This window comes from Nerophis ophidion, linkage group LG25 (assembly GCF_033978795.1).
Source record: "Nerophis ophidion isolate RoL-2023_Sa linkage group LG25, RoL_Noph_v1.0, whole genome shotgun sequence".
NCBI classification, from domain to species: Eukaryota; Metazoa; Chordata; class Actinopteri; order Syngnathiformes; family Syngnathidae; genus Nerophis; species Nerophis ophidion.
In genome coordinates this window covers 12,080,696-12,106,705 of record NC_084635.1, presented here as the reverse complement: position 1 = coordinate 12,106,705, position 26,010 = coordinate 12,080,696, and the positions used below count along the sequence as shown (strand labels likewise).

Sequence of the window (26,010 nt, the reverse complement as noted above, 5' to 3'; positions counted from 1 at the left end):
CTCCATTTTGTCCACTAAAGACGCTGAGATCATTATCCATGCGTTTGTTACGTCTCGCCTCGAGTACTGTGACGTATTATTTTCGGGTCTCCCCATGTCTAGCATTAAAAGATTACAGTTGGTACAAAATGCGGCTGCTAGACTTTTGACAAGAACAAGAAAGTTTGATCACATTACGCCTGTACTGGCTCACCTGCACTGGCTTCCTGTGCACTTAAGATGTGACTTTAAGGTTTTACTACTTACGTATAAAATACTACACGGTCTAGCTCCATCCTATCTTGCCGATTGTATTGTACCTTATGTCCCGGCAAGAAATCTGCGTTCAAAGGACTCCGGCTTATTAGTGATTCCCAAAGCCCAAAAAAAGTCTGCGGGCTATAGAGCGTTTTCATTTCGGGCTCCAGTACTCTGGAATGCCCTCCCGGTAAAAGTTCGAGATGCTACCTCAGTAGAAGCATTTAAGTCTCACCTTAAAACTCATTTGTATACTGTAGCCTTTAAATAGACTCCCTTTTTAGACCAGTTGATCTGCCGTTTCTTTTCTTTTTCTCCTATGTCCCACTCTCCCTTGTGGAGGGGGTCCGGTCCGATCCGGTGGCCATGTACTGCTTGCCTGTGTATCGGCTGGGGACATCTCTGCGCTGCTGATCCGCCTCCGCTTGGGATGGTTTCCTGCTGGCTCCGCTGTGAACGGGACTCTCGCTGCTGTGTTGGATCCGCTTTGGACTGGACTCTTGCGACTGTGTTGGATCCATTATGGATTGAACTTTCACAGTATCATGTTGGACCCGCTCGACATCCATTGCTTTATATGTGGTCAATATTCAGTGTTTTATCGTTCGTAGTTAATATCGTAATTTACACATACTTAATTTCCATGTACATTGTGGGTGTTTCATTCAGTAAAAAAATGTAAAATTCCATTGCGTTTTGAAGGCGGTCTGTCATAACGTTTTTAGCATTCACTCAGACATTCTTGTGAGGTTTTGTATTGTGTATGTGTTTTTAAAAATAGATATAGGCCACCAGACACATTTTTATCGGTTATTTTGGCCCACCGAGTCAAAATAACTGCCCAGGTCTGGTCTGGATGGTCATGAATCGAGGTGTTTGGTGTGCTGTGTTATCATTGGGGCGCATAACTAGACATGTAACCATATCAAAATCTCACCGTATGATGTCGTCACAGTATGACAGCCACGGTACGGTATTATTGCGTAATCGCCCACCCCAGAAAAAAGCTGACTTGGTAAAAATGCCAAAAGTGTCTAAAATGAAAACTCGAATAGCTTGCACTGCACTGAGGATGATGAAATGTGGTTTACTTTGCAGACCGGCCCTCTTAATACTGGCAGAAAAAAGGGATCAGGGGTAGGAAATGGATGGACGGAAAAACTACACTGACAGGAGTACCTGAAGTCACATGTCATCGTGAACATTTTGAAACGTTACGTAGGGGTGCTCCAAAAAAAATGTTCACATCCAAATTGTGATTTTTATTAATTCTAATTCTAAATCAATTCAAAATAAAAAATAAAATATATATATTTTTTTTCTTAATTTTTATTTTAATTAGATTTTTAGGTGATTTACGTTTTTAGGCCATGGATTACTCGCTGTGTGTATATGTCATATGTCAGCAAGGAAAATGAGGTCTTGTAACCTGTTTTAAAAATGTTGCATTCTAATAATTTAGGAGTGTGCAAAACAGTTGGTATTGGTATATGTTGAGGAGGGAAAATATTTGTACTCCAGTGAAATTCAAAATACTGTATTTTTTGGATTATAAATCGCAGTTTTTTTCATAGTTTGGCCGAGGGTGAGATTTATATTCTGGAGCGATTTACAGTGGGGCAAAAAAGTAATTAGTCAGCCACCGATTGTGCAAGTTCTCCCACTCAAAATGATGACAGAGGTCTGTAATTTTCATCACAGGTACACTTCAACTGTGAGAGACAGAATGTAAAAAAAAATCCAGGGATTCACATTGTAGGAATTTAAAAAAAAATATTTGTAAATTATGGTCGAAAATTTGGTCAACCATTCAAAGGAGGTTTTGGCTCAAAATCTCACGATACATGGCCCCATTCATTCGTTCCTTAACACGGATCAATCGTTCTGTCCCTTTAGCAGAAAAACAGCCCCAAAACATGATGTTTCCACCCCCATGCTTCACAGTAGGTATGGTGTTCTTGGGATGCAACTCAGTATTCTTCTTCCTCCAAACACGACGAGTTGAGTTTATACCAAAAAGTTCTATTTTGGTTTCATCTGACCACATGACATTCTCCTAATCCTCTGCTGTATCATCCATGTATCCATTTTGGTATAAACTCAACTCGTCGTGTTTGGAGGAAGAAGAATACTGAGTTGCATCCCAAGAACACCATACCTACTGTGAAGCATGAGGGTGGAAACATCATGCTTTGGGACTGTTTTTCTGCTAAGGGGACAGGATGATTGATCCGTGTTAAGGAAAGAATGAATGGGGCCATGTATCGTGAGATTTTGAGCCAAAACCTCCTTTGAATGGTTGACCAAATACTTATTTTCCACCATAATTTACAAATAAATTCTTTAAAATTCCTACAATGTGAATTCCTGGATGTTTTTTCCACATTCTGTCTCTCACAGTTGAAGTGTACCTATGATGAAAATTACAGACCTCTGTCATCATTTTAAGTGGGAGAACTTGCACAATCGGTGGCTGACTAAATACTTTTTTGCCCCACTGTATGTGTGAAATTATTAGCACATTACCGTAAAATATCAAATATTATTTATCTTATTCACGTAAGAGACTAGGCGTGTATCAGCAATCGTCACACGCGTCAACCAATAAAAATTTGGCGGGGGCGGGTCATGGAAGAAGTGCATTGTGAAAAAAAAAAAGATGCTACCTGCTAGTACTTCTGCACCTATGAAAATGTATGATTTCAACATTGGTGGTAACTTATAAAAACTGAGAAGGACTGAAGAAAAATGCCACCGAAAAGGAAATCCTACACTGCAAGTTACAAGCCGGAAGTTGTGAAATATGCGGCAGAAAATGGCAATCGAGCAGCAGAAAGAAAGTTTGGAGTAAACCAGAAACTTACTACTCTTACTGAAATGAAGAAAACTAAAAAAGCTAATTGCCTTTCAAATGTCTATTCTTGGTGTTGGATTTTATCAAATAAATTTCTCCAAAAAATGTGACTTCTACTCTAGTGCGACTTATATGTTTTTTTCCTTCTTTATTATGCATTTTCGGCCGGTGCGACTTATACTTTGGAGCGATTAAAATACGGTAGACATTAAATTTGTCACACCGTGGTGAAGGATGTCTTGTCTTGGTTTCTTCGGTCTTGTGAATTGCATGTTTTAGTTTGAAAAGTAATTCCTCTCGTTTCAAGTCACTTGCCCTTCCTTTTGTGTCATCAGTCTGACGTCATCCCTGATTGTTTCCACCTGTTCCCCATCACCCTCATGTGTCTTATAAGCCCACGCCTCCCTTTGTTCTGTGCCAGATTGTCTTGTTTATTCGTGCTTCTCTAGCATCCTGTCCATGCCTTGCCTCGTCTCGTGTTTGAATACCTTGATCCTGATTTCCTTCTTTGATATTTAGAGTTTTCTTTTCCTCCTCCTCAGCAGAGTGATTTTGTGTTATTTAGTTTTTCAGGCGAAGTGGTGAGTTTTCTGGTTTTTTTTTTACAGTTCCTCCTTTTCCTTAGTTTTTTGAGTGACACTTTTTGTTAATCTTTACTAGATTAGTGTGAATTGTGAAGTGAATTATATTTATATAGCGCTTTTCTCTAGTGAAACAAAGCGCTTTACATAGTGAAACCCAATATCTAAGTTACATTTTTAAACCAGTGTGGGTGGCACTGGGAGCAGGTGGGTAAAGTGTCTTGCCCAAGGACACAACGGCAGTGACTAGGATGGCGGAAGCGGGAATCGAACCTGCAACCCTCAAGTTGCTGGCACGGCCACTCTACCAACCGAGCTATGCCGCCCCGATTAGAGACAGTGTACAAATTTCATAGCAATTGTTTCTTCCTCCTGTTGGAGCGTTTTGCGTTTATAATAAATTTCATTGAATAAACGGCACCAAGTATAGTTTATCCTTTTTGTGTTTTCCTCCTATCGGAGTGATTTTTGGTTGCTCCCTTTTTTTTGGAACCTTTTTCGCCGACTAGTTTAGTTATAGCCTATTCTGAATTTCCCTGACTCTGGGGGTGAAAGGAAGCCTTCAAAATAAAAGCCTGGCGAATTAATCCCTACTGTGCATCTGAGTCCTATCTTTTGACCAAGCCTGACAAAATTCAGTTTTTATACGTTACACTTCTGATTGAAATTATAGTGTAAGTATTCTTTAAAGGCCTACTGAAACCCACTACTACCGACCACGCAGTCTGATAGTTTATATATCAATGATGAAATATTAACATTGCAACACATGCCAATACGGACGGTTTAGTTTATTAAATTACAATTTTAAATTTCCCGGGAGTTTCGTCTTGGGAACGTCGTGTAATGATGACGTGTCCAAGACGTCACGGGTTTTTAGGAAGTATGAGCGCTGCGCACACACACACACACAGCTAAAAGTCGTCTGCTTTAACGGCATAATTACACAGTATTTTGGACATCTGTGTTGCTGAATCTTTTGAAATTGTTCAATTAATAATGGAGAAGTCACAGTAGAAAGATGGAGTTGGGAAGTTTTAGCCTTTAGCCACACAAACACACGGTGATTCCTTGTTTAAAATTCCTGGAGGTGAAACTTTCCTATGGATCAGAGCGCGGTCAAGAGAACATGGATCCCTACCGAATGTCAACCAGCAGGTTTCGGTGAGAAAATTGTGGTAAAAAGTCAGTTCTTACCGGAGAAAAGCTGAGCTTGTGCCGTCCATAGCTGCCGTCGACTCCCCTGACACACTACGCGTCAAGACACCCGTGGAGACACCCTTCCGACTATCAGGTACTATTTAACTCACTAAAACACTAGCAACACAATAGAAAGATAAGGGATTTCCCAGAATTATCCTAGTAAATGTGTCTAAAAACATCGGAATCCGTCCCAATGCAATCGCGTTTTTTTTTTTTTTCCTAGTCCGTCGCTATTAATATCCTCAAACACAAATCTTTCATCCTCGCTCAAATTAATGGGGAAATTGTCGTTTTCTCGGTCCGAATAGCTGTTTTTGTTGGAGGCTCCCATTAAAAACAATGTGAATACGTGAGGAGCCATCACACGGGTGACATCATCGTCTGGGCAGGGCTTTTCTCTTAGAACCGAAAGTTGCGAACTTTTTCGTGGATCCCGAACACATGTCAACCGGCAGTTTTCGGTGAGAAAATTGTGGAAATAAGTCGCCTATTACCGGAGATCAGCGGAGCCAGCGTCCTCCTGCAGCTGCCGTCACTTCTCTCAGAGACTCTGGCGTCAACACACTTGTCAACACACCTGTGGCCATACCCCTCCGACTTTAAGGTACTATTTAACTCACTAAAACACTAGCAACACAATAGGCAGATAAGGGATTTCCCAGAATTATCCTAGTAAATGTGTTTAAGAACATCTGAATTGCTCTCACTGCCCCCGCCTTTTTTTCCCTTTTTTTCCCCCTAGGCCTTCACTCTAAATTTCCTCATCCACGAATCGTTCTTCCTCGCTCAAATTAATGGGGAAATTGTCGCTTTCTCGGGCCGAATAGCTCTAGCGGCTGCTGGCTATGATTGTAAACGATGTGAGGAGCCCTACAACCAGTGACGTCACGCGCACATCGTCTGCGAAAGTTGCAAATTTTATCATTGATGTTCTCTACTAAATCCTTTCAGCAAAAATATGGCAATATCGCAAAATGATCAAGTATGACACATAGAATGGACCTGATATCCCCGTTTTTAAATAAGAACATCTCATTTCAGTAGGCCTTTAATCATCCATTATAATAATTATGGATATGCAATATTGGTTGATGTTTTGTTGCAACCACATTGAGGAGCATGTGAAAAGTGTTATTCTCCACTACTGAGTAGGGCATCAGGTCAAGGCAAATCATTTCTCCCACTGTTTATTTGCCTTGCAGTCGGGTGGATTAGTCTGTTTTGCATTGAAGGCGAACAAACTCTGCCTCCCGAAAGTTATAAACCGCCTCCAGAAACCAGTTATGGAACACAAATCTATTCAACAAAAATAGTAATGCAGTTAAGTCTTTTTATACTCAGCCAAGCCTTCTTTCTTGCTTTGTGGAACAGCCTGTGTTAGTCACCTTTTTTTTCTTCACATCTGGGCACATCATGCACTGCGGTCTCATGAGGAAACGTAGCTTTTTTATACGTTTTTTGGGTTTCCGAATACAAATATGTTTTATAGCATTTGTCGGAAATTAGCATTCGTAGAAAACAATGTTATTTGTGCCTTTCTGAATGCTGTATTTTGCTGTAGTCCCCCCTATATCGTTGTAACCATCAACAAATTCAATGCCTGTCATATTTGCATATAACAAGATTAAAGGCCTACTGAAATGAGATTTTCTTATTCAAACGGGGATAGCAGGTCCATTCTATGTGTCATACTTGATCATTTCGCGAAATTGACATATTTTTGCTAAAAGGATTTAGTAGAGAACATCCACGATAACGTTTGCAACTTTTGGTCGCTAATAAAAAAGCCTTGCCTGTATCGGAGGTAGCAGACGATATGCCCGTGACGTCACGGATTGTGGAGCTCCTCACATCTGAAAATTGTTTACAATCATGGCCACCAGCAGCGAGAGCGATTTGGACCAAGAAAGCGACGATTTCTCCATTAATTTGAGCGAGGATGAAAGATTTGTGAATGATGAAAGTGAGAGTGAAGGACTAGAGAAAAAAAAAGACGAGGTCGGTGGGAGCGATTCAGATGTTATTAGACACATTTAGTTGGATAATTCTGGAAAATCCTTTATCTGCTTATTGTGTTACTAGAGTTTTAGTGAGATTATATGGTCGTACCTGTACAACCTGCGCACCTTTTTTCAGCACCAGTCGACGGGTGGTGGCGATGCCCATCTCTGCCCTTCGAAACACGATCTTTCGAAATGATCGCTGCGTAATACACTGTACTTTGTGTGTGGTCCGATCCAACCGTGTTCGCTTGACATCTCTGTTCCATAGTAAAGCTTGACTGTCATCTTTCGGGAATGTAAACAATGAAACACCGGCTGTGTTTGTGTTACTAAAGGCGGCCGTAATACACCGCTTCCCACCTACAGCTTTCTTCTTTGACGTCTCCATTATTCATTGAACAAATAGCAAAAGGTTCAGCAACACAGATGTCCAGAATACTGTGTAATTATGTGATGAAAACAGACTTATAGCTGGGAACGGTGCTGCACCAAAATGTCCTCTACAATGTGTGATGTCACGCGCACGTGTCATCATACCGCGACATTTTAGTATGACAGTCCGCGCGAAATGTAAAATTGTAATTTAGTAAACTAAAAAGGCCGTATTGGCATGTGTTGCAATGTTAATATTTCATCATTGTTATATAAACTATCAGACTGCGTGGTCGATAGTAGTGGGTTTCAGTAGGCCTTTAAGGACTCCAATTTAAGGTGCGATAGTGGAAACAAATATGGAATAAAAATACATCACATAAGTAATAAAGATTAAAAAAATAAGAATTGAAATAAACAGACTACTATGCAATAAAAACAATAAGCAATCCTGTACAATATACAAAACAATATACAAAAAACTGTACAGTACACAGAACAAAAAACAAGAGTACTGGAGTAATAAAGTAATGACAATCAGTGTCCAACGTATTGCACTCGAAGGGTAATATTACACAGTAAGGTACTAGGGTTAGATATTGTATAGGAGTGCCATCCATCCATTTCTACCGCTTGTCCCGTTCAGGGTCGCGGGGGATCGCTGGAACCTAGCTCAGCTGCATTAGGGCGGAAGGCGGGCTACACCCTGGACAAGTCGCTACCTCATCGCAGGGCCTTGTATAGGGGTGAATAATTTATTGCAGGGGTCACCAACGCGGTCCCCGCGGGCACCAGGTAGCCCGTCAGGACCAGATGAGTCGCCCGCTGGCCTGTTCTAAAAATAGCTCAAATAGCAGCACTTACCAGTGAGCTGCCTCTATTTTTATTTTTTATTTTTTATTCACTAGCAAGCTGGTGTCGCTTTGCTTGACATTTTTAATTCTAAGAGAGACAAAACTCAAATAGAATTTGTTTAAATAAAGTTATTTATTTTTTTACTTTGCCTCTTATAAGTTTTAGTAAGAGAATTTTAGAGAAAAACTACAATCTTAAAAATGGTTTTAGGATTTTTAAACACATATAACTTTTTACCTTTTAAATTCCTTCCTCTTCTTTCCTGAAAATTTAAATCAATGTTCAAGTAATTTTTATTTATTTATTGTAAAGAATAATAAATCAATTTTAATTAGATTCTTCATTTTAGCTTCTGTTTTTTCGACGAAGAATATTTGTAAAATATTTCTTCAAACTTATTATGATTAAAAAAATATATATATTCTAGCAAATCTAGAAACTCTTTAGAATCAAATTTAAATCTTATTTCAAAGTCTTTCGAATTTCCTTTAAAATTTTTGATCTGGAAAATCTCGAAGAAATAATGATTTGTCTTTGTTAGAAATATAACAAATTGGTCCAATTTGTTATATATTCTAACAAAGTGCAGATTGGATTTTAACCATTTAAAACATTTCATCAAAATTCTAAAATTAATCTTAATCAGGAAAAATTACTAATGATGTTCCATAAATTATTTTTTAAATATTTTCAAAAAGATTCGAATTAGCTAGTTTTTCTCTTCTTTTTTCGGTTGAATTTTGAATTTTAAAGAGTCGAAATTGAAGATAAACTATGTTTCAAAATCAAATTTTCTTTTTTTTCCTGTTTTCTCCTCTTATAAAACGTTCAATTAAGTGTTTTTTTTCATCATTTATTCTCTACAAAAAACCTTCCGTAAAAGGAAAAAAAATATACGACGGAATGACAGACAGAAATACCCATTTTTTCTATATATATACTGTATAGATTTTTTTATTAAAAGTAAATTGAGCAAATTGGCTATTTCTGGCAATTTATTTAAGTGTGTATCAAACTGGTAGCCCTTCGCATTAATCAGTACCCAAGAAGTAGCTCTTAGTTTCAAAAAGGTTGGTGACCCCTGATTTATTATAAGTTTGAGTTGAGGATGGTGACAGCTGTAGGAAAAAAGCTGTCTCCGAGCCTGTTTGTTCTGGCTCTGATGGACTTGTAGCACCGGCCCGATGGCAGCAGGTCAAACAGGTGGAAGCCAGGGTGTCTGCTGTCCTTGGTAATGTTTTTTTGCTCGGTTGAGGCAACGGGAGCTGTGTAAAAGGGGAAGGGGCAGCCGATTATTTTTGTGCAGAGGTTATACTCCTTCCAGAGCTGTTTGTAGTTCTACAAACCCCGTTTCCATATGATTTGGGAAATTGTGTTAGATGTAAATATAAACGGAATACAATGATTTGCAAATCCTTTTCAACTCATATTCAGTTGTATGCACTACAAAGACAAGATATTTGATGTTCAAACTCATGAACTTTATTTATTTTTGGCAAATAATAATCAACTTAGAATTTCATGGCTGCAACACGTGCCAAAGTAGTTGGGAAAAGGGCATGTTCACCACTGTCTTACATAATCTTTTCTCTTAACAACACTCAATAAACGTTTGGGAACTGAGGAAACTAATTGTTGAAGCTTTGAAAGTGGAATTCTTTCTCATTCTTGTTTTATGTAGAGCTTTAGTCATTCAACAGTCCGGGATCTCCGCTGTTGTATTTTACGCTTAATAATGCGCCACACATTTTCGATGGGAGACAGGTCTGGACTGCAGTTAGGCCATTCTAGTACCCACACTCTTTTACTATGAAGCCACACTGTTGTAACACGTATCCTGGCATTTTCATGCTGAAATAAGCAGGGGCGTCCATGATAATGTTGCTTGAACGGCAACATATGTTGCTTCAAAACCTCTATGTACCTTTCAGCATTAATGGTGCCTTCACAGATGTGTAAGTTACCCATGCCTTGGCCCCTAATACACCCCCATACCATCACACTGGCTTTTCATCTTTGCACCTAGAACAATCCGGATGGTTATTTTCCTCTTTGTTCTGGAGGACACAACATCCACAGTTTCCCCCAAAAAATTTAAATGTGGACTTGTCAGACCACAAAACACTTTTCCACTTTGCATCAGTCCATCGTAGATGAGCTTAGGCCCAGCGAAGCTGGCGGCGTTTCTGGGTGTTGTTGATAAATGGCTTTCGCTTTGCATAGTAGAGCTTTAACTTGCACTTACAGATGTAGCGACAAACTGTATTTATTGACAGTAGTTTTTTGAAATGTTCCTGAGCCCATGTGGTTATATCCATTAGAGATTGATGTCGGTTTTTGGTACAGTGCCGTCTGAGGGTTCGAAGGTCACGGTCATTCAATGTTGGTTTCCGGCCATGCCACTAAAGTGGGGTGATTTCTCCAGATTCTCTGAACCTTTTGATTATATTATGGACCGTAGATGTTGAAAACCCTAAATTTCTTGCAATTGTACTTTGAGAAACGTTGTTGTTAAACTGTTTGACTATTTGCTCACACAGTTGTGGACAAAGGGGTGTACCTCGCCCCATCCTTTCTTGTGAAAGACTGAGCATTTTTTGGGAAGCTGTTTTTATACCCGATCATGGCACCCACCTGTTCCCAAATAGCCTGCACACCTATGGGATGTTCCAAATAAGTGTTTGATGAGTGTTCCTCAACTTTATCAGTATTTATTGCCACCTCTCCTAACTTCTTCGTCACATGTTTCTTGATCAATGGGTTTGGCTTTGCATCGTAGAGTTTTAACTTTCAATTACAGATGTAGCGACCAACTGTAGTTAGTCACAGTGGTTTTATGAAGTGTTCATGAGCCCATGTGGTGATATCCTTTACACACTGATGTCAGTTTTTGATGCAGTACCGCCTGAGGGTTCAAAAGTCTGTAATATCATCGCTTATGTGCAGTGATTTCTCCAGATTCTCTGAACTTTTTGATGATTTTACGGACCGTAGATGGTAAAATCCCTAAATTCCTTGCAATAGCTCGTTGAAAAAATGTTGTTCTAAAACAGTTAAGACAATTTGCCTACAATTGGTGACCCTCGCCCCATCCTTGTTTGTGAATTACTTAGCATTTCATTGAAGCTGCTTTTATACCCAATCATGGCACCCACCTGTTCCCAATTAGCCTGCACACTTGTGGGATGTTCCATATAAGTGTTTGATGAGCATTCCTCAACTTTATCAGTATTTATTGCTACCTTTCCCAACTTCTTTGTCACATGTTGCTGGCTGCAAATTCTAAAGTTAATGATTATTTGGAAAACATTTTTTTTTATCAGTTTGCACATCAAATATGTTGTCTTTGTAGCATATTCAACTGAATATGGGTTGAAAAGGATTTGCAAATCATTGTATTCCGTTTATATTTACATCTAACACAATTTCCCAACTCATATGGAAACGGGGTTTGTACTTTGTATCCAATCAGAATACTGCTAGCTTATGTTGCCATGTTGTACCAAATCTGCCCAAGGCCTTCAGACTGAACAATGCGGGCGTCCGTGCACTGTAAGTGAACGGGCCCATACAGTTGATAGACAGTTGCAATAGCCAATCAGATCATGAGTTGTTGTCAGTAAGGCCTTCTAGCTGGTCTCACGTTATTGAGACATTTTACACGTCCTGGGATTGGATACTCACCGGGACCGTTAGCGGATCAATTTGAGAACACAAAGAGTTGAGCGACAGTTGCGATAGCCAATCAGATCACAAGTTGTTGACAGTAGCCCATCTAAGTAGTCTGATGTTATCGAGACTGTGATTGGATACTCACTTGTCATTCCAAAGTGAGTATCCAATCACAAGTTTCAATTTAGCAGGAAGCGGGAAGTCTTGCGTCATAGCCAGACCGTGATAGCAGAGAAGGAGAACAAAACGTTGATTAGGTGGCAGATGTATTGTAGCTTCCTAGAAGAGTTGGTGCTGCAGGGAATTCTGGGAATTTGTTCTGTTGCGCTTATGTTGAGTTGCAGTGCATATATTCTCCTGAAATGTGTTAGTCATTGTTGTTTAGTGTGGTTTCACTATATGGCACATGTTTATGACAGTGTTGGCGTTATTCATACGGCCACCCTTAGTGAAACATGTATGGCTGTTGACTAAGTATGACCTTCTAAATCAGAGGTAGGGAACCTATGGCTCTCGAGCCAGATGTGGCTCTTTTGATGACTGCATTTGGCTCTTAGATAAATCTTAGCTGACGTTGCTTAACACGATAAATAATTAATAATTAAAAATAATGTTCAATTTATAAAACATTCTCATGCATCCATTGTTTTCTATCGCAGCTGATCAAGAAGTCACATTAATGGGAAGAATAATTGTATTTATTATTGGTTAGCTTCAGAATAAACAGAATAAGAATAAGAGACCTATTATACTCTAAAAAATTGGTCTTTACTAAAAATGCATGCATTTAGTTGTGTTCAGTGTTAAAAAATATGATATGGCTCTCACGGAAATACACTTTAAAATATTTGGCTTTCATGGCTCTCTCAGCCAAAAAGGTTCCCGACCCCTGTTCTAAATGATCAAGATAATTTCAAATGTGAATAATCGGACATCTTCAACTAAACACCATTATTAACCCATCAAACGTGGCGATATATTGGCAAGGCCATATTCAAGGAGGATATTTAAAGAGGAACTACATCCTGTGAGACAATGTCTTGGTCTGACGCAGCCTACAACTTGGGGCACCACTGGCTTTGCAGTCCGGGCACAGATGGCGAGGAAGGGTACCACTGGTTTATACGGCGTCGAATAGTGAGTTCAAATATTACATTTTTTCACTTTTAATATGTTTTTTGCAATTTCAATTTTGACAGTACCTGTCAAGTTGTGTTAGCAACTGTCAAGTTGTGCGGTTATCAACTGTCGAGTTGTGTTTAATTCCCCCAGTTCTTTGGCCCAACTTAAAGGCCTACTGAAATGAGATTTTCCTATTCAAACGGGGATAGCAGGTCCATTCTATGTGTCATACTTGATCATTTCGCGATATTGCCATATTTTTGCTGAAAGGATTTAGAAGAGAACATCCATGATAAAGTTCGCAGCTAATAAAAAAGCCTTGCCTTTACCGGAAGTAGCAGACAATGTGCGTGTGACGTCAGTGGTTGTAGGGCTCCTCACATCCTCACATTGTCTACAATGTGAGCCTCCAGCAGCAAGAGCTATTCGGACCGAGAAAGCGACAATTTCCCCATTAATTTAAGCAAGGATGAAAGATTCGTGGATGAGGAAATTTAGAGTGACTGACTAGAAAAAAAGGAAAAAAAAGGGCGATTGCATTGGGAGCGATTCAGATGTTTTTAGACACATTTAGTAGGATAATTCTAGGAAATACCTTAGCACTCTATTGTCTTGCTATTGTTTTAGTGAGTAAAATAGTACCTGATAGTCGGAGGGGTGTGTCCACGGGTGTGTTGACGGCCGTCTCTGAGGCAGCTGCAGCGCGACAGATGCTCCGCTGATCTCCGGTAGGAGGCGAATTATTTCCACAATTTTCTCACCGAAAACTGGCGGTCGACACGTGTTCGCTTGACCGCTTTGATCCATAGTAAAGTTTCACCTCTGGGAATTTTAAACAAGGAAACACCATGTGTTTGTGTGGCTAAGGGCTAAAAGCTCCCTCCCTCCGCCTTTCTACTTTGACTTCTTCTTTATTAATTGAACAAATTGCAAAAGATTCAGCAACACAGATGTCCAAAATACTGTGTAATTATGCGATGAAAAGAAACAACTTTTAGCTGTGTGTAGTGCTGGGCTAATATGTCCCCTCCATCCAATAACGTCACAAAAAAGCGTCATCATTCCACGACGTTTTTAACTGGAAACTCCGCGGGAAATTTAAAATTGTAATTTAGTAAACTAAAAAGGCCGTATTGGCATGTGTTGCAATGTTAATATTTCATCATTGATATATAAACTATCAGACTGCGTGGTCGGTAGTAGTGGGTTTCAGTAGGACTTTAAAAAGGACCTTGGTCCTTGGAATGCAAGAACAAATCAAATCTTCTCATTCCAGTTTACTGTAGGGTTAATTAGAGGGTGATTAGGTTGATAACCCTAAACAAAGCAAACCCTTGCGTTATTTTGAGTTTAAACTAATAAACAGGTCATCACAACATTGCTTTAAGTTTATCTAAGTTCATTAATCACATACATGTAGCAGTAAATATACAGCTTAAGTAACTAAGTAAAAAGTAAGCAACTTAACTGAGTGTCTAAAGCAGGGGTCACCAACCTTTTTGAAACCAAGAGCTACTTCTTGGGTACTGATTAATGCGAAGGGCTACCAGTTTGATACACACTTAAATAAATTGACAGAAATAGCCAATTTGCTCAATTTACCTTTAATAAATAAATCCATTTATATATATATAAAAAAATGGGTATTTCTGTCTGTCATTCCGTCGTACATTTTTTTTCCTTTTACGGAAGGTTTTTTGTAGGGAATAAATGATGAAAAAAACACTTTTTAAAAGGGGAGAAAACTCGAAAAAAAATGAAAATTTAATTTTGAAACATAGTTTATCTTCAATTTCCACTCTTTAAAATTCAAAATTCAACCGATAAAAGTGAAGAGAAAAACTAGCTAATTCGAATCTTTTTGAAAAAAAAAAAAAAAAAAAAAAAAAAAGAATTTATGGAACATCATTAGCAAATTTTCTTGATTACATTTAATTTTAGAATTTTAATGACATGTTTTAAACATGTTGGGCCAAGCTATATTTCTAACAAAGACGAATCATTATTTGTTCTAGATTTTCCAGAACAAAAATTTTAAATGAAATTCAAAAGACTTTGAAATATGATTTAAATTTGATTCTACAGATGTTCTAGATTTGCCAGAATAATTTTTTTGAATTTTAATCATAGTAAGTTTGAAGAAATATTTCACAAATATTCTTTGTTGAAAAAAACAGAAGCTAAAAGGAATAATTAAATTTAATTCTCTTTATTCTTCTTTACAATAAAGAAAATAAATTTACTTGAACATTGATTTAAATTGTCAGGAAAGAAGAGGAATGAATTTTAAAGGTAAAAAGGTATATGTGATAAAAAATCCTAAGATCATTTTTAAGGTTGTATTTTTTCTCTAAAATGGTCTTTCTGAAAGTTATAAGAATCAAAGTAAAACAATTTATGAATTTATTTAAACAAGTGAAGACCAAGTCTTTAAAATATTTTCTTGGATTTTCAAATTCTATTTGAGTTTTGTCTCTCTTAGAATTAAACATGTCAAGCAAGCTAGTAAATAAATACAATTTAGAAAATAGAGGCAGCTCACTGGTAAGTGCTGCTATTTGAGCTATTTTTAGAACAGGCCAGCGGGCTACTCATCTGGTCCTTACGGGCTACCTGGTGCCCGCGGGCACCGCGTTGGTGACCCCTGCTCTAAACATAAGCATAAGCCAAACATAAGCATCCACTTTGCCTTTGTTAATACTTCCAAATTGATAGAGCCACTCAAAGTTTAGATAGACACAAAGAACACAGTTAGTCGCTCAAACCAAACATTTCAAACAGAGCATCAAGCAAATTTAGAGCTTTAGCACCCAAGTTCATTTCCTACCAGTTGATCGTGACCAGGAACTGAGGAGTCTCTTTGGGTTTTTTTTTTTTATAGTTGCTTGCTTTTTTTCAAACTTTTGTTTTTCTTTTACGAACAGGCTTTTTTTCTTGGTTGTCCAAGCCCACATGCGGCTCTGTAGGCAAAATGGCCGCCCCTGCCACCTGACAGGAAGTTTGGTGAATTGTGATGGGGCTGTTGTGTTTCTCTGCCCCCTGTAGGTCTGGAGGGGGACAAGTGGATATTTTGAAAGATACTGAATGACTTCTGCGTTCTGTTAGTTGACGTGACGGTACCCATACTTGCCAACGTTGAGACCTCCGAAATCAGGAGATTGGGTGGTGGTAGCGGGGGTGTATATTGTAGCATCACAAAAGAGTTAGTGCTGCAAGGGTTCCTGGGTATTTGTTCTGTTGTGTTTATGTTGTGTTACGGTGCGGATGTTCTCCCAAAATGTGTTTGTCATTCTTGTTTAGTGTGGGTTCACAGCGTTGCGCTTATTTGTAACAGTGTTAACGTTGTTTATACGGCCACCCTCAGTGTGACCTGTATGGCTGTTGACTAAGTATGCATTGCATTCAATTGTGTGTGTGTGTGTGTGTGTGTGTGTGTGTGTGTGTGTGTGTGTGTGTGTGTGTGTGTGTGTGTGTGTGTGTGTGTGTGTGTGTGTGTGTGTGTGTGTGTGTGTGTGTGTGTGTGTGTATAAAAGCCTTAAACTATGTGACTGGGCCGGTATGCTTTCTGTATGGCAGAAAAACAAACGTGACGAAAGTGGTTGGGGGCGTGGTTAAGAGGGGAGGAGTATATTTACATCCACAATTCAACAAATCGAGTATTTCATATATATTTACACACACACATATATATATATATATATATATATATATATATATATATATATATATATATATATATTTTGGGACGTTCTCCCAAAATGTGTTTGTCATTCTTGTTTAGTGTGGGTTCACGGCGTAGCGCTTATTTGTAACAGTGTTAAAGTTGTTTATACGACCACCCTCAGTGTGACCTGTATGGCTGTTGACTAAGTACGCATTGCATTCAATTGTGTATGTGTGTGTGTGTGTGTCTGTGTGTGAAAAAGCAGCATAAACTATGTGACTGGGCCCGCACGCTTTTTGTTTGGCCGAAAAACGGACATGACGAAAGTGGTTGGGGTCGTGGTTGGGGGGGGCGTGGTTAAGAGGGGAGGAGTATATTTACATCCACAATTCACCAAATCGAGTATTTCATATATATATATATATATATATATATATATATATATATATATATATATATATATATATATATACATATACATATATGCATATATGTATATATGTATGAAATACTTGACTTTCAGAGAATTCTAGCCATATATATTTATTTTATTATATATATAAATAAAAGAAATAGTTGAATTTCAAATACACAGTAATAAAAACACAGTTGTTCTACTAACTGTACTCTGCTTGCTGGTTACTAAAAAAAACTAAACAACACTTACCTTTCACTATTTGAGTAACCTTTGTTCTGCCATTTATTTCTTCATTTTGCTCGGTGTCATATATTGGGTTGGAGTCAATAACCAGGCGAGGTGATGAAGTTATGTCTCTTTACTGTGGGCTTCAGAACAGACTCCCTCATTTGCCCTCAGGTGCCCAACACCACGTAAATTGTTGGTCAATCAAAAAGCAACCCCATAACGCTATGGCCAACATTCACCAGTAGATGGCGACAGACAACATAGAATCACTCCATTACAGACGGTGTCGCCATGGCTGTAACTTCCTCGTTCTTCTGCTTTGTCTCCTTGTGTGTGCAGTTTTTTATTCAAATCCGTAGATGTTGTAACGTGATTGGGCAGGCATGCTGTTCATATAGTGGGAAAGCGGACGTGAAAACAGGCTGTACGCAAAGAGCTGGAGGGGGCGTGGCCTCCAACTCCGGCTGAATTTCAGGATATTTTCGGGAGAAAATTTCTTCCAGGAGGTTTTCGGTAGAGGCGCTGAATTTCGGGTTGGCATGTATGGCGTACTTTCGCCGAATCATAGAAACTGTCCATCCATCCATCCATCCATCTTCTTCTGCTTATCCGAGGTCGGGTCGCGGGGGCAACAACCTAAGCAGGGAAACCCAGACTTCCCTCTCCCCAGCCACTTCGTCTACTCTTCCCGGGGGATCCCGAGGTGTAGTCATAGTAGACATAGTCTTCCCAACGTGTCCTGGGTCTTCCCCGTGGCCTCCTACCGGTTGGACGTGCCCTAAACACATCCCTAGGGAGGCGTTCGGGTGGCATCCAGACCAGATGCCCGAACCACCTCATCTGGCTCCTCTCGATGTGAAGGACCAGCGGCTTTACTTTGAGTTCCTCCCGGAGGGCAGAGCTTCTCACCCTATCTCTAAGGGAGAGCCCCGCCACACGGCGGAGGAAACTCATTTCGGCCGCTTGTACCCGTGATCTTATCCTTTCGGTCATGACCCAAAGCTCATGACCATAGGTGAGGATGGGAACGTAGATCGACCGGTAAATTGAGAGCTTTGCCTTCCGGCTCAGCTCCTTCTTCACCACAACGGATCGGTACAACGTCCGCATTACTGAAGACGCCGCACCGATCCGCCTGTCGATCTCACGATCCACTCTTCCCTCACTCGTGAACAAGACTCCTAGGTACTTGAACTCCTCCACTTGGGGCAGGGTCTCCTCCCCAACCCGGAGATGGCATTCCACCCTTTTCCGGGCAAGAACCATGGACCCGGACTTGGAGGTGCTGATTCTCATTCCGGTCGCTTCACACCCGGCTGCAAATCAATCTAGTAAGAGCTGAAGATCCCGGTCAGATGAAGCCATCAGGACCACATCATCTGCAAAAAGCAGAGACCTAATCCTGCGGTTACCAAACCGGAACCCCTCAACGCCTTGACTGCGCCTAGAAATTCTGTCCATAAAAGTTATGAACAGAATCGGTGACAAAGGGCAGCCTTGGCGGAGTCCAACCCTCACTGGAAATGTGTTCGACTTACTGCCGGCAATGCGGACCAAGCTCTGGCACTGATTGTACAGGGAGCGGACCGCCACAATAAGACAGACCGATACCCCATACTCTCTGAGCACTCCCCACAGGACTTCCCGAGGGACACGGTCGAATGCCTTCTCCAAGTCCACAAAGCACATGTAGACTGGTTGGGCAAACTCCCATGCACCCTCAAGAACCCTGCCGAGAGTATAGAGCTGGTCCACAGTTCCACGACCAGGACGCAAACCGAAACGCCTTAATTGGCAGCCAAAGTTCTACTGCAGACGTGTCATGCTTTCCAGTCTGGAAAACACGGGGAAATTGATTTTTGCAAATCAGATTTAAGTCATTCATCTGATATGTGTCTGCGTTTGGCTGCGTAAATCACGTTTCAGACTCTCGTGTGTGCGAGGGCATGAATTTCAATATGGCAATGCAATTTGCTTTTCACTCAACACGACTGGATACATCATCTCCCCAAACACTTGTGTTCTATCCCTCGAAGCAGCGCGTCTGGGTCGGTTTCGTCTGAAAATATGCATCACTTGGACGGTTCCGGTATAAGGGGATTTTGTCAAAGCCACCAGCCATGACAATAGTGGGTGTCATGCTGCGTGTTGACTGTCAAACAGCTGTGTCCTTTATACCCGGCTGGGGGTGGTCCATCTTGCATATGTGTCACTGTCTTCACATGTGCAGGATGCATGTTTGAAGCTGTCCCCTGCTCATTGGCTATCAGGGAGTAACATCCCCTTCGTGTCTATAAATACTTGTGCACATAGAATGCGTGTTTGCTTTGTCTTGAGCAAGGTTTGACTGGCGATACTCCCATCCTTTTCTAGGAGGGGATTAGCAGCAGAATGTAAAGAGCAGGTTTGACACGAATGCAAAGCTCGTGTTTGCACAACGTAGAGCAGGGGTCACCAACGCGGTGCCTGCGGGCACCAGGTAGCCCGTAAGGACCAGATGAGGTTCTAAAAATAGCTCAAATAGCAGCACTTACCAGTGAGCTGCCTCTATTTTTTAAATTGTGTTTATTTACTCGCAAGCTGGTCTCGCTTTGCTCAAAATTTTTAATTCTAAGAGAGACAAAACTCCAATTGAACTTGAAAATCCAAGAAAATATTTTAAAGACTTGGTCTTCACTTGTTTAAATAAATTAATTTATTTTTTTACTTTGCTTCTTATAACTTTCAGAAAGACAATTTTAGAGAAAAAATACAACCTTAAAAATGATTTTAGGATTTTTAAACACATTAAATTCCTTCCTCTTCTTTCCCGACAATTTAAATCAATGTTCAAGTATTTTTTATTGTAAAGAATAATAAATACATTTTAATTTAATTCTTCATTTTAGCTTCTGTTTTTTCGATGAAGAATATTTGTGAAATATTTCTTCAAATTTATTATGATTAAAATTCAAAAAAACTATTCTGGCAAATCTAGAAAATCTGTAGAATCAAATTTAAATCTTATTTCAAAGTCTTTTGAATTTCTTTTAAAATTTTTGTTCTGGAAAATCTAGAAGAAATAATGATTTGTCTTTGTCAGAAATATAGCTTGGTCCAATTTGTTATATATTCTAACAAAGCGCAGAATGGGTTTTAACCTATTTAAAACATGTCATCAAAATTCTAAAATACATTTTAATCACGAAAAATGACTAATGATGTTCCATAAATTATTTTTATTAACTTTTTCAGAAAGATTCAAATTAGCTAGTTTTTGTCTTCATTTTTTTCGGTTGAATTTTGAATTTTAAAGAGTCGAAATTGAAGATAAACTATGTTTCAAAATTTAATTTTCATTTTTTTTCATGTTTTCTCCTCTTTTAAACCGTTAAATTATGTGTTTTTTCATCATTCATTCTCTACAAAAAACCTTCCGTAAAAGGAAAAAAAAATGTACGACGGAATGACAGACAGAAATACCCTTTTTTTACATTTTTATATGCCACGGAGAAGACCCAGGACACGGGAAGACTATGTCTCCCAGCTGGCCTGGTAACGCCTCGGGATCTCCCGGGAAGAGCTAGACGAAGTGGCTGGGGAGAGGGAAGTCTGGGTTTCCCTGCTTAGGCTGTTGCCCCCGCGACCCGACCTCGGATAAGCAGGAAGATGGATGGATGGATGGATTTATTTATTAAAGGTAAATTGAGCAAATCGGCTATTTCTGGCAATTTAATTAAGTGTGTATCAAACTGGTATCCCTTCGCATTAATCAGTACCCAAGAAGTAGCTCTTTGTTTCAAAAAGGTTGGTTACCCCTGACATAAAGGGGTGTCCATGCTCGAAATGTGGTCTTTCGTCCAGATGTTTGCACCTGGTCGAGCTGAGGTGTTCCGAGTGGAGGGTATTTATAGATCTCTGTGACTTCTCTGACACGGTTGTAAAATTCCGATTAGAGAGAGCATAAAATTACCGCATGACCAGACCGGGTTGTTACTTTCCTCGCATTCGGGCTATCATCCGTATCCAGTAATTAACTGGCAGGAGTAATGAAGAAGCCACGCGAGAGTGAAAGTAATGGTTTTGTCTTTTGAACAGCTTGGAGGTCTTGCTGCTACAATCGTTCAGACACGACGATGGGCTCCGTTTAAATGGTCTACAGCACAGGCGACAGGTGCCTCGGTTAAGAAAGCAAGGTCTGGAAAGCAAGGTCTGGAAAGGCATGCTTGCATTCCTTTGGGGTGGATGAACCTGCGCAGGTACGGACCTAAATTAGGTCCCAGAAATGTTTTTTTACATGAAAAACGAAACCTTGAAACTGGAAAATCTATGTACAGTGGGGCAAAAAAGTATTTAGTCAGCCACCGATTGTGCAAGTTCTCCCACTTAAAATGATGGCAGAGGTCTATAATTTTCATCATAGGTACATTACAACTCTGAGAGACAGAATTTAAAAAAAAATCTCACGATACATGGCCCGATTCATTCTTACCTTAACACGGATAAATCATCCTGTCCCCTTAGCACAGGGGTCGGGAACCTTTTTGGCTGAGAGAGCCATGAAAGCCAAATATTTCAAAATGTATTTCCTTGAGAGCCGTATAATATTGTTAACCCTGAATACAACTGTCAGGTTCAAACACTGATGACATATTAAACAGACAAGAAGCAAGGAATTAAACAGAGACGGGATTCAGTTTAGCTCAAAGACGAGAAACGCGTAGACCTGTACCCTTGTACAGTGTGGTCCCAGGCTCTGACAAGAGAATTCTACGCCTCCTCTTTTATTTGGACTTTCCCTGATTCCAACAACTAAATGTGTGCATCTCTTATTCTTTTTAATAACATTGTTATTCTGAAGCTAACCAATAATAAATAAAATACTTTTGACCATTAATGCGACTTCTTGAACAGGTGCGATAGAAACGGATTAAAATGCATGAGAATGTTTTATATTTTGAACTTTATTTCTGACACTGTGATTACTAGCGGACATATTCATTACTTATCGTGTTAAACAATGTCAGCTAAGATTCATCTGAGAGCCAGACGCAGTCATCAAAAGAGAGCCACATCTGGCTCTAGAGCCGTAGGTTCCCTACCCCTGCCTTAGCAGGAAAACAGTCCCAAAGCATGATGCTTCCACCTCCATGCTTCACAGTAGGTGTGGTGTTCTTGGGATGCAACTCAGTATTCTTCTTCCTCCAAACACGACGAGTTGAGTTTATACCAAAATGGATACATGGATGATACAGCAGAGGATTGGGAGAATGTCATGTGGTCAGATGAAACCAAAATAGAACTTTTTGGTATAAACTCAACTCGTCGTGTTTGGAGGAAGAATACTGAGTTGCATCCCAAGAACACCATACCTACTGTGAAGCATGGGGGTGGAAACATCATGCTTTGGGGCTGTTTTTCTGCTAAGGGGACAGGACGATTGATCCGTGTTAAGGAAAGAATGATTGGGGCCATGTATCGTGAGATTTTGAGCCAAAACCGCTGTCACGCCAAATTTCTTCCCCCCTACAAAAACCTTCGCTCCGGAAGACATTTGGCGTGACAGACCCACTAATGCCTGAAGGACCCCAATGAGGGTGGAAGGACCTTAAAGCAGCCCACACAGCTGCCTGTCTTAAAAGCATTATAATTGGCTGATTGTCATTGGTGAAAAATAACGGTAAGGAAAAAATATTAGCATTCCAGCATGCTAACCTTTCAAACTATTTTTGCTTCGCTAATTTTGTATCTGTAACCCTTAAGAGTCATATAACTTGGTATTATCACACCCTCATTGGGGTCCTTCAGGTATTAAAGGGGCTGTCACGCCAAATGTCTTCCGGGGGGAAAGTTTTTGTAGTGGGGAAGAAATTTGGCGTGACACCTCCTTCCATCAGTGAGAGCTTTGAATGGTTGACCAAATACTTATTTTCCACTATAATTTACAAATAAATTCTTTAAAATTCCTACAATGTGAATTTCTGGATTTTTTTTTTCACATTCTGTCTGTCACAGTTGAAGTGTACCTATGATGAAAATTACACACTTCTGTCATCATCTTAAGTCAATCAATCAATCAATGTTTACTTATATAGCCCTAAATCACTAGTGTCTCAAAGGGCTGCACAAACCACTACGACATCCTCGGTAGGCCCACATAAGGGCAAGGAAAACTCACACCCAGTGGGACGTCGGTGACAATGATGACTATGAGAACCTTGGAGAGGAGGAAAGCAATGGATGTCAAGCGGGTCTAACATGATACTGTGAAAGTTCAATCCACAATGGATCCAACACAGTCGCGAGAGTCCAGTCCAAAGCGGATCCAACACAGCAGCGAGAGTCCCGTTCACAGCGGAGCCAGCAGGAAACCATCCCAAGCGGAGGCGGATCAGCAGCGCAGAGATGTCCCCAGCCGATACACAGGCGAGCAGTACATGGCCACCGGATCGGACCGGACCCCCTCCACAAGGGAGAGTGGGACATAGAAGGAAAAGAAAACAAACGGCAGATCAACTGGTCTAAAAAGGGAGTCTATTTAAAGGCTAGAGTATACAAATGAGTTTTAAGGTGAGACTTAAATGCTTCTACTGAGGTGGCATCTCGAACTGTTACCGGGAGGGCATTCCAGAGTACTGGAGCCCGAACGGAAAACGCTCTATAGCCCGCAGACTTTTTTTGGGCTTTGGCAATCACTAATAAGCCGGAGTCCTTTGAACGCAGATTTCTTGCCGGGACATATGGTACAATACAATCGGCAAGATAGGATGGAGCGAGACCGTGTAGTATTTTATACGTAAGTAGTAAAACCTTAAAGTCACATCTTTGAGAGAACTTGCACAATTGGTGGCTGACTAAATACTTTTTTCCCCCACTGTATATATGTCACGCCTGTGAATCAGGTTTTGTGTTGGTCATGTTATGTTTTGTTTTTTGGACTCTTGTTTCCTGTTTTGCACTTCCTCGTTTTGTTTTGTTTTCATAGTAACTCATTTGTTTCCACCTGGTCTCCAAGCCACGCCCCTGTCCTCAGCCCTCACACCTGTCACTAATTATGTCTCTGCTATTTAAGCCATTTGGTTTCTGTTCCTCGGCCTGGCAACTTTGTATCGTATCCTCATGACCACGCGCCTACCTGTCCCTCATCTACCTTCATGCCTTGCCACGCTGTTTGTTATTCGGTCTATACCACGTAAGTTTTTGGTTTGTCTTGTGCCACAGTTAGTATCTTTTGTTCGTTTGTATATAGTAATGCCATTGTGCTGTTTTGTTTCAGTATTTTTTATCCGCCATTGTGCGCGCCCTTTGTTTTCCTGTTTTGTATTATAGTGCTTAAATAAATCAAATATGTGGCGGTTTAGCTCGGTTGGTAGAGCGGCCGTGCCAGCAACTTGAGGGTTGCAGGTTCGATTCCCGCTTCCGCCATCTTAGTCACTGCCGTTGTGTCCTTGGGCAAGACACTTTACCCACCTGCTCCCAGTGCCACCCACACTGGTTTGAATGTAACTTAGATATTGGGTTTCACTATGTAAAGCGCTTTGAGTCACTAGAGAAAAAGCACCATATAAATATAATTCACTTCACTACTCACACTATCATCTGGCTCGTGCCAATCATCCTTCAGAAAACCACTGTCAGTAACTACAGTTTGTCGCTATATGTGTAAATGTAAGTTAAAACTCTACTATGCAAAGTAAAAACCATTTGATCAACAACACTCTTCGCTGGGTGGACTAATGCAAAGTGTAAAAGAGTTCTGTGGTCTGACGAGTCCACGTTTTTTGGAAACTGTGGATGTTGTATCCACCGGAAAAAAGAGGAAAAGAACCATCCAGAATGTTATAGGCGCGGTGTTAAAAAGTCAGCATCTGTGATGGTATGGGGGTGTATTAGTGCCCAAAGCATGGGTAACTTACACATCTGTGCAGGCACCATTAATGCTGAAAGGTACATTCAGGTTTTGGAGCAACATATTTTGCCATCCAAGCAACGTTATCATGGACGCCCCTGCTTATTTCAGCAAGACATTGCCAAGCCTCCAAAGACATGCACCTAGGGATAGGTTGATTGGCAACACTAAATTGGCCCTAGTGTGTGAATGTGAGTGTGAATGTTGTCTGTCTATCTGTGTTGGCCCTGTGATGAGGTGGCGACTTGTCCAGGGTGTACTCCGCCTTCCGCCCGATTATAGCTGAAATAGGCACCAGCGCCCCCCGCAACCCCAAAGGGAATAAGCGGTAGAAAATGGATGGATGGATGGAATGCCAAGCCACGTGTTACAACAGTGTGGCTTCATAGTAAAAGAGTGTGGGTACTAGACTGGCCTGCCTGTAGTCCAGACCTGTCTCCCATTGAAAATGTGTGGCACATTATGAACTCTAAAATACCACAACTGAAACCCCGGGCCGTTGAACGACTGAAGCTGTAGATTGAGCAAGAATGGGAAAGAATTCCACCTGAAAAGCTTCAAAAATTGGTCTCCTCAGTTCCCAAACATTTACAGAGTGTTGTTAAAAGGAAAGGCCATGTAACACAGTGGTAAAAATGCCTCTGTGACAACTTTTTTTTGCAATGTGTTGCTGCCATTCAATTCTAAGTTAATGATTATTTGCAAAAAAAAAAAAAAAAAGTTTCTCAGTTCCAACTGTCAGGTTTGTACCTGACAGTTTGGTCATGTTTTAGTTTTTCCTCTGTGTTTGTCTCGGTTCCTGTCAGCGCTCTTATTTTGGGTATAGGCCGTGCGCAACCCGAGGGTCCCCGGTTCAATCCCCACCTAGTACCAACCCCGTTATGTCCGTTGTGTCTTGAGAAAGACACTTCAC

The 26,010-nt window shown here is 40.3% G+C and overlaps 1 protein-coding gene across 3 annotated transcripts in view; it reads left to right on the top strand.

Annotated features, from left to right (window-relative positions):
- Positions 1-26,010, top strand: part of tspan4a (tetraspanin 4a) — a 526,989-nt gene that overhangs the window by 49,795 nt on the left and 451,184 nt on the right. The window contains exon 2 of one of the 3 annotated variants that reach the window (XM_061887282.1): positions 12,832-12,914. The exons of 1 other annotated variant lie outside the window; for it this stretch is intronic. The gene's annotated coding sequence lies outside the window, so the exon portion shown is untranslated. Of the gene's footprint in view, positions 1-12,831; positions 12,915-21,286; positions 21,448-26,010 lie in introns of those variants that run through there. One more of the 3 variants, XM_061887283.1, reaches the window with a different exon arrangement.